Below are 7,271 nucleotides of genomic sequence, written 5' to 3'. Positions count from 1 at the left end.
CCTCCCACCCCACCCCCCACTCCAACAACACTCAGTTTGTTTCCTGCGTATATGCTAGGTTCTATGAGAAATATTTGACATTATCTCATTTAATTCGCACAATAACCCAAAGAGATAGGTATTAATTCTTGCCACAAATATCTACTGAGTCCCTACTGTGTGCCTGGCATGGCGAGGCCCTGTGGCTGTACTCTTCAATCACAAAAGGTCACTGAAATTCAGAAAAGAAAGTAAGGTGGGTTGGGGTGCCTGGGTGGCTCAGCGGGTTAAGCGTCCGACTCTTGCTTTTGGCTCAGGTAGTGATCTCAGGGTCATGATCTCAGGGTTGTGAGATTGAGCCCTGTGTCAGGCTCCCACCCAGCGCGGAGTCTGCTTGAGATTCTCTCTTCTCCTCCTTCTCCCCCTCCCGCTCGTGCTCTCTCTTTAAAATAAATAAATAAATCTTTAAAAAAGAAAGTAAGGTGGGTGCCTGGGGTCACAGGCAGCAGCTAAATATCAGAGTGACCTGTTTAAGGGCAGTGTAACTTCCTAGGCCTTGTTCTTACCCACACCACACTGTAAGGCCTGCCTCTCTTCCTCCCATTGCTAAATCCACAAGTAATTACACAAAAACCATCAAATACACGGGCCTGGGAAAGATGCTAAAAATGTTGAATCTTGTCTCCCTAAAAAGCAAACTCCAACAGCAGGGAGAAGGGCAAGTAATTAAGCAATATGTGACCCCAGGCTAAAAAAGAGGTAAGACAAGATTTACTTTGGGCAGAAAGTGACAGGGATCAAACTAACTTGCGTGGTGCCCAGGACTTCAACACACATGTGTTTAAAAACAGAGACACAGAGTGAGAAAATCAAACTTAAAAATTGTCAAGTGGGTCCACATACCTATTTGTATTTAATTACGTGCTTTGTTTGCCCCCAGTGCTGACAACTTTCTGAAGAGAGCCAGAGAAAGTCGCCCCAGGGACCAAGGGACCCCGGAGAGCAGGGAGACCTGATTGATAAACTGCAGCCCATCACCGGCTTTGCCGAATGACTTTGGGCAGCCTCTCTGCCTTCCCGGGCTTCCGTTTGTCTATCCACAAAATGCGAAGCATAGTACCTGCCAATGTGGTTTATGGATGTGAAAGCTACAGTTTCCATGAAACTTCATTCTTTTGTGGGGAGCACAGGTAAAAGGTCCAGTTTTACTCCTCTTTCAGTTTGATTTTCCAAAGGAACTTGTGTTTCTGGAAGAACTTGGGCTGTATAACTTATCTTCTGTTATCAGGGGCTCCTGGGCAGGAGGCCTCTAGGCAGACATGGAGGAGTGGGTGGGGTCAGCAAGGGAGGGGCCTTGGCCAATACGAACTGTGCCAGCCGGGGAGTGTTATTCCAAACTCTGAAAACTCTTGGGTTCTTTGGCACATGCCAAGAAATTTATTTCAGTTCGTGGGAGGAGGCTCAGCCTAGACCTCTTCTTGTGAAGTCAGTGCAAACAGTAATAGTTCAGTGGGGTGAGGATGGGGGAGTACTAATTGTTCCCGTAAGATCTGGTTAACCCCCAGAGCAACACTTTTGTGTAAGTATGATTATCCCCATTTTACAGATGAGGAAGTAGGCTCAGAGGCAGCCCAGCCTCCCCAGGGGGTTAGGAAAAGAGGAGAATGGGTTTGTAATGAAGGTGGTCAGACAGAGAATTTAACTTTTTTTTTTTTTTTAAGATTTTATTTATTTATTTATTTATTTGAGACAGAGAGAATGAGAGAGAGATAGCACATGAGAGTGGGGAGGGTCAGAGGGAGAAGCAGATTCCCTGCTGAGCAGGGAGCCCGATGCGGGACCTGATCCAGGGACTCCAGGATCATGACCTGAGCCGAAGGCAGTCGCTTAACCAACTGAGCCACCCAGGCGCCCTAAAGAGTTTATTTATTTATTTGACAGAGAGAGAGACAGCGAGAGAGGGAACACAAGCAGGGGGAGTGGGAGAGGGAGAAGCGGGCTTCCCGCGGAGCAGGGAGCCCGATGTGGGACTTGATCCCAGGACCCTGGGATCCTGACCTGAGCCGAAGGCAGATGCTTAACGACTGAGCCACCCGGGTGCCCCCCGAGAATTTAACTTCTAACACATTCACCATTTTGAGTTAGAGACGGGCCTCATCCCAGCCTCTTTCTCTTCGGTACTATCCTCTTTCCCCAGCCCTGCTCCCCTCCCTGGCATGCCTGCACTTCTCAAATGGTCTCACAGGATGAGCTTGCCCACTAACTTCTCCCCGCTGCAGTGCAGCCTACCACACTGCCTGAGCCAGTTCTCTGACTCTTTCCTGGACTTTGATGAGCCCTGCCTCTGCTTAAAATCTCCCTACTCACACCCCACCCTGTCCTGCCACTTCTACCACACCCTATATTCCAGCAGCAGGGGACCACTCGCTGTTTCTTTCCTTCAACAAATATTAAGCATCCACGATGTGCCAGGTACTGCCCAGGCCCTGGACTTAAGACAAGTGAGCAAGATACACAGGTTTCCTGCCTTCGGGAAGCTCCGGGTCTCACCCTGTGGGCCCCATGCTTTCATGCCTCAATTCATGGAATTCCTCTCACTGTGAGGTTCCTGTTCAGAGCGAGGTCCTGAGTACGAATCCCAGCTGGACCATCTGGTGCCTTTGAGCAAATATTTAACTTCTCTCTAAGCCTCAGTTTACCCATTTGTAAATTGGAGATGATAATAAACTACTTATCTCGTAGAGCTTCAGTGATCTTTAAAGGAGTTAATGTGTGTAATTTAATAGCACAGTGGCTGCACATAGTATGTGGTAAGTAAATATTACCTTTCATTACATGTATTATTGCCAGTAATGTCATTCCATTTCCACTTGTCCAGAATTCTACTTGTCCTTCAAGGCTCAGCACAAAATGCCAACTTCTTCACAAAATCTTACTTAATTTCCACAGCTAGAATAGATTTCTCCCCACTCTTAACTCCTAGTGGCAATTTCCCTAAAGCATATGGTATTTTTTACTTTCTTTCTGCCCTTAATTATGGTTACTTATGAGTATGCCTTATTCTCCATCGAGATTGTAAGGTTTCTTGAGGGTAGGGATTGCAACCCATTCTTCTTAGTGTCCCTTATTGCACTCATCAGTGGTGCCTAATGCCCAGCAGGCCCTCAATGTATTTTCTGGGAAAAGAAATGAATGAATGAATGAATGACTACAGGATCACTCCTGATCACATCAATGTTTTGGTAGCTAGAGTGACACTGTCAAGGGCCAAGTGCTAAATTTTATATATACTTAATATATATTGTATGTAATAAATATATTAATTATACATAAATATATATGTACTTTTAAATGATAAAATATGAAAATAGAATGTGCTAACTTTAACAAACAGAAAATATTTTTAAGTCTAGCAAAGCAAAACCCACATATAAGCCCACAGCCCAGGGGAAATCACTGGCAACATGTTGGTGTATTTTCTTCTAGTCTTTTTTCTATGTATGTTTTACATAATTGAGATCATATTGCACATTCAGCAGTTTTATTTTTTGTTTCCCCACCTTAACACTGTATTATGAGCACTGTCTCCACATCATTGCAAATTCCCTTCCCACAGTAAGTTGTGTCATCTAGTGAGCACCTACGGTTTGCCTTACTTCACAGCTGCCCACATTCTGTTTGTGCTATATTGCATTTCCCAAAGGACTTTCATGGAGAAGGACAGATGTGATGGTCCCCAGTTGGCAGCTGAAGAACTGAGGCTCCCAGTTCAGTTAATTGCTCCAGGATGCCGGGGCAACAGAATCAAGGTGAGAACCCAGGTCATACCCCTCCCATTCCAGACCCTTCTACCACCCCACAGGAGACACAGCACACTTTGAAATGCAACCCTCCACCCCCCTGCTCCACCAGTCTGACAAACTCAGACAACTACGTTCAATCATTCCAGGGTCTGGAAACATCCAAGTTCATGGAGAGAGGTGGAAATTAGCAGCCAAAACGAAGGCAGAAGGCAATTTTCCTGGCAACATGACTGTAATCAGTCACAAGTACTGAGCTCCCAGAACAAAAGGACCCTGACCTGGGGACTAGAGTGGAAACAATAAAGGACAAGACATGTTCTCTGTCCCAGGGAACAAAACTCCCTACACTAGCAGTGTTCTCATCACAGACCACTTGCCTGTCCTTTACCTATAGCACAGGTAAAAAGGGTAAAGGGTTTGAGGTCAAAAGAGTTAGGTTCAGATTCAGGTTTGCCTACTTCCTAGCTGTGTGATGTTATGCAAGTTACTTCACTTTTCTGAGCTTTACTGTCTCCATCTATAAAATCGTGAAAGGAAAATACTTGCCTGAGAAAATTCATTATGCCTTTGAGAAAGTTCCTTTGCCTCTCTCTATGTCAGTTTTCTCATCTGTAAAATGGAGATGATAGCAGCACTGACCGTTAGGGTTATTGTGAGGATTAAGTGAGTAAATACACACAAAGTGCTTAGAACAGTGCCTGAGAAATAGTACACACTGAATAAACGTTTGCTATTATTATCATTGGCACAGAATCAAGAGAAACACTCTTCGAATCCCACACACAAAACGAAGAACAAATGATACCCTAATCTAGAGATGAGGAAACCAACTCTCAGAAAGATGAGGTGTTTATCTGGAACCCTGATGCTAGCTGATGGCAGCTCCCGGACCGCTATTCCAAAAGCAAACCTTCCCTCTCCGGGTCATATTCTAGCTGTCGCAAGCTATCAGCCTTCTGGCCAATTTCAGCCCACAGGCGTGTTTTGTTTGGCCCACACAGTATTTTTTTTAACTGAATTTAAGTGTGATTAGATGGGCCTAGCACACACTTGTGAGGGTCAGGCCTAAGCCCTCCTCTGGTGTTTGTTACTCACAGCCAAGCAGCCAACTACCCTCATGAGCATAGGCTCATATAGCGCCAGTCACACAACACATGGTATAGACAAGTTCTGGAGACTAAAGATGAGCACAGGCCAGAAGGGCATGGGAGAGGTAATCAGGGAAGCCTTCCTGCAGGTGGCTGTACATGAGCTAAAACTTAGAATTAGGGAGTGGGCTTTGTCCAGAATGGAAGGGAGGGTATGAGGTAGGGCAGATTACTTTAGCATTTGGGGACCTTCAGGGATGATGAGTTTCCTTGGCAGTGCTTCCCCAGGCTTTTCCCTTAGTCAAGAAGAGAAAAGAAATAAGCTGCCCCTTATTTCAGATGAGGCCATGTGACTCAGGAGGTCCAGAGTCAATACACATTGTCAGTGTTTGTTGATGAATTGATCTGTGTCATCATCCCTGAGTACTCAGCACCATGCAAGGCACCTGGAAAGAGATGTGATCACATGAGCCGAAGTATGAACTAGGGCTCCTGCCCTCAGTGATAATAGCAAGAATAATAAGGATAATGGCAGGGTTTGTAACAGGCTTTTGTTGTTGTTGTTGTTGTTGTTTAGGGTGGCACTTCCCAAGGTAAATTCTCCAGAATGTGAATAGGTAGTCCACCAGGATGGAATTTGTCACCAAACCATTTGGGAAGACATTGGGTTTAAGCAATGTAAAATAAACGTTTTGCTGTGGGATAGCTCGGGGTTTTTACCATTCACGGTGAATCTCTCAGAAAGAGAACATTCCCCAAACTCATATAATACAGAGCAGATCTGAGCTGGGTATTTGTGGAACTCCCTTTGAGAAACACTGACTCCCTTTCTGGGAGTGGTATAGACAAAGGGATGTAGGAAGAGGTCTGCCTCCCCGCTCTGGCTCTGCTGCTACTTCCTATGGAAACTAGAAAAGTCTCTTTTCTTCTCTGGACTTTAGTTTTCTGTTTAAAAAAAGAAGTCTGAATGTTCAGGAAGGTTCTTCGTATCCTGGCAGTTTCTAACATTTTATTGATTTATTTGAAAGAGAGAGAGAGCACAAGCAGGGGGAGCAGCAGGTAGAGGGAGAGGGAGAAGCAGACTCCCCGCTGAGCGGAAGCCCGATTCAGGGCTCGATCCCAGGACCCTGAGATCATGACCCGAGCTGAAGGCAGACGCTTAACCAACTGAGCCACCCAGGCATCCAGGTGCCCCAGTTTCTCACATTTCATACCTCTCTGACAAAGAGGATGAGTGCTGGTCACAGGAATGAGGTGGGAAAAGGCCATGGCAAGCTGATGAAGATGCCTATGTGTCCCAGCAACAGTCACTAGATCAGAGAGGTTTGCCAACTCCCACAGGGTCCCACAGCACTTGAGTTTCTAGATCTGCAACATGGTAGGAAGAGAGAACCTCAAATAATGTGAGTGCCCTCATTACTTAATGTGGATAAAGTGCATAGAGATCAGTAGATAAAGACGAGGAATAGCCAGGCTCATTTTGTGTGAGTAGCAATGCCTGATGTGTTTTCTGCCAGCCTCTAGGGTGATGGGGCTCCCGGGGGGCCCCTCAACCAAGAAAAGCAGGAAATGTTCCGGCATGCCTGCCACTCTCCTGCAAGAGACCCTCCGGCGACTCTGTAACACAACAGGAATAAACTCCAGACCTGTCACCTCAGCCCGCAAGACCTCATGTGCTCCAGACTCCATCCACCTCTGACTCCTCCTCTCTGCTCCCCTACCCTGCCCTTGCCCTGCACCAGCTTCTCAAACACATGGAGCTCTCCCCAGCCTGGGGGCTCTAGGGCACAGTTCCCATGGCCTAGACCACGTGGCCCCCAACACACACACACACACAAACACCATACACTTCCCATCCTTCAAGCCTCAGTTTAAGCTGCACCCCCTTCTCAGAGAGACCGCCCTAGATCGACTTGGCTGGAGTACTCCATGTTCTTCATACCACAGATCACAATCTCTGACTTTATGTGCTTATCTCCTTTTGCCCATTTCTCCAATAATGTATAAACTCTATTGGACTGGAGCTTGTGGCTGTTTTGTTCACCCTGAATTCCCAGTCCCAAGTAGAGTGCTTCACACGGTAGGCACTTAAAATTTGGTTGAACGAATGCTATGTGGCCTCTGGCAAGTCGCTTGCCCTCTCTGGGCCTCTGTCTCCCCACGTGTGAAAAGCAGTGCTTGAATGAGGTGCTGCTGAGAACCTCTGCAGTTCTGACGGTGGTTCTGTGACTAATATCTGGGCCCTGGGCCCAGGAGTGACCCTGGTATGCTGCATTACCACAGCGCTGCACACGGCGCGCTGCTTTAATCAGGCGGCAGACACCCTGTAATTTCATGTTTGCTGTCCCTCCTCCCCAGTCCCTGGGCTGGGAACAATGCTGTCAGATTTCCAGGATGATCC

At 46.6% G+C, this 7,271-nt stretch overlaps 1 long non-coding RNA gene across 1 annotated transcript in view; it reads right to left on the bottom strand.

Moving 5' to 3' along the window:
- Positions 1 to 3,935: 3,935 nt before the first annotated feature.
- LOC102729284 (uncharacterized) overlaps positions 3,936 to 7,271 on the bottom strand; it is a 36,681-nt gene continuing 33,345 nt past the window's right edge. The window contains exon 4 of the long non-coding RNA XR_014146956.1: positions 3,936 to 4,391. This is a non-coding gene — a long non-coding RNA (uncharacterized LOC102729284). The remainder of the gene's footprint in view (positions 4,392 to 7,271) is intronic.

This window comes from Leptonychotes weddellii, chromosome 7 (assembly GCF_054177405.1).
Source record: "Leptonychotes weddellii isolate Sample4059 chromosome 7, ASM5417740v2, whole genome shotgun sequence".
In the NCBI taxonomy this organism is placed as follows: domain Eukaryota; kingdom Metazoa; phylum Chordata; class Mammalia; order Carnivora; family Phocidae; genus Leptonychotes; species Leptonychotes weddellii.
The sequence above is the reverse complement of the archived record's forward strand: the minus strand, read 5'-3'. Positions and strand labels throughout refer to the sequence as shown.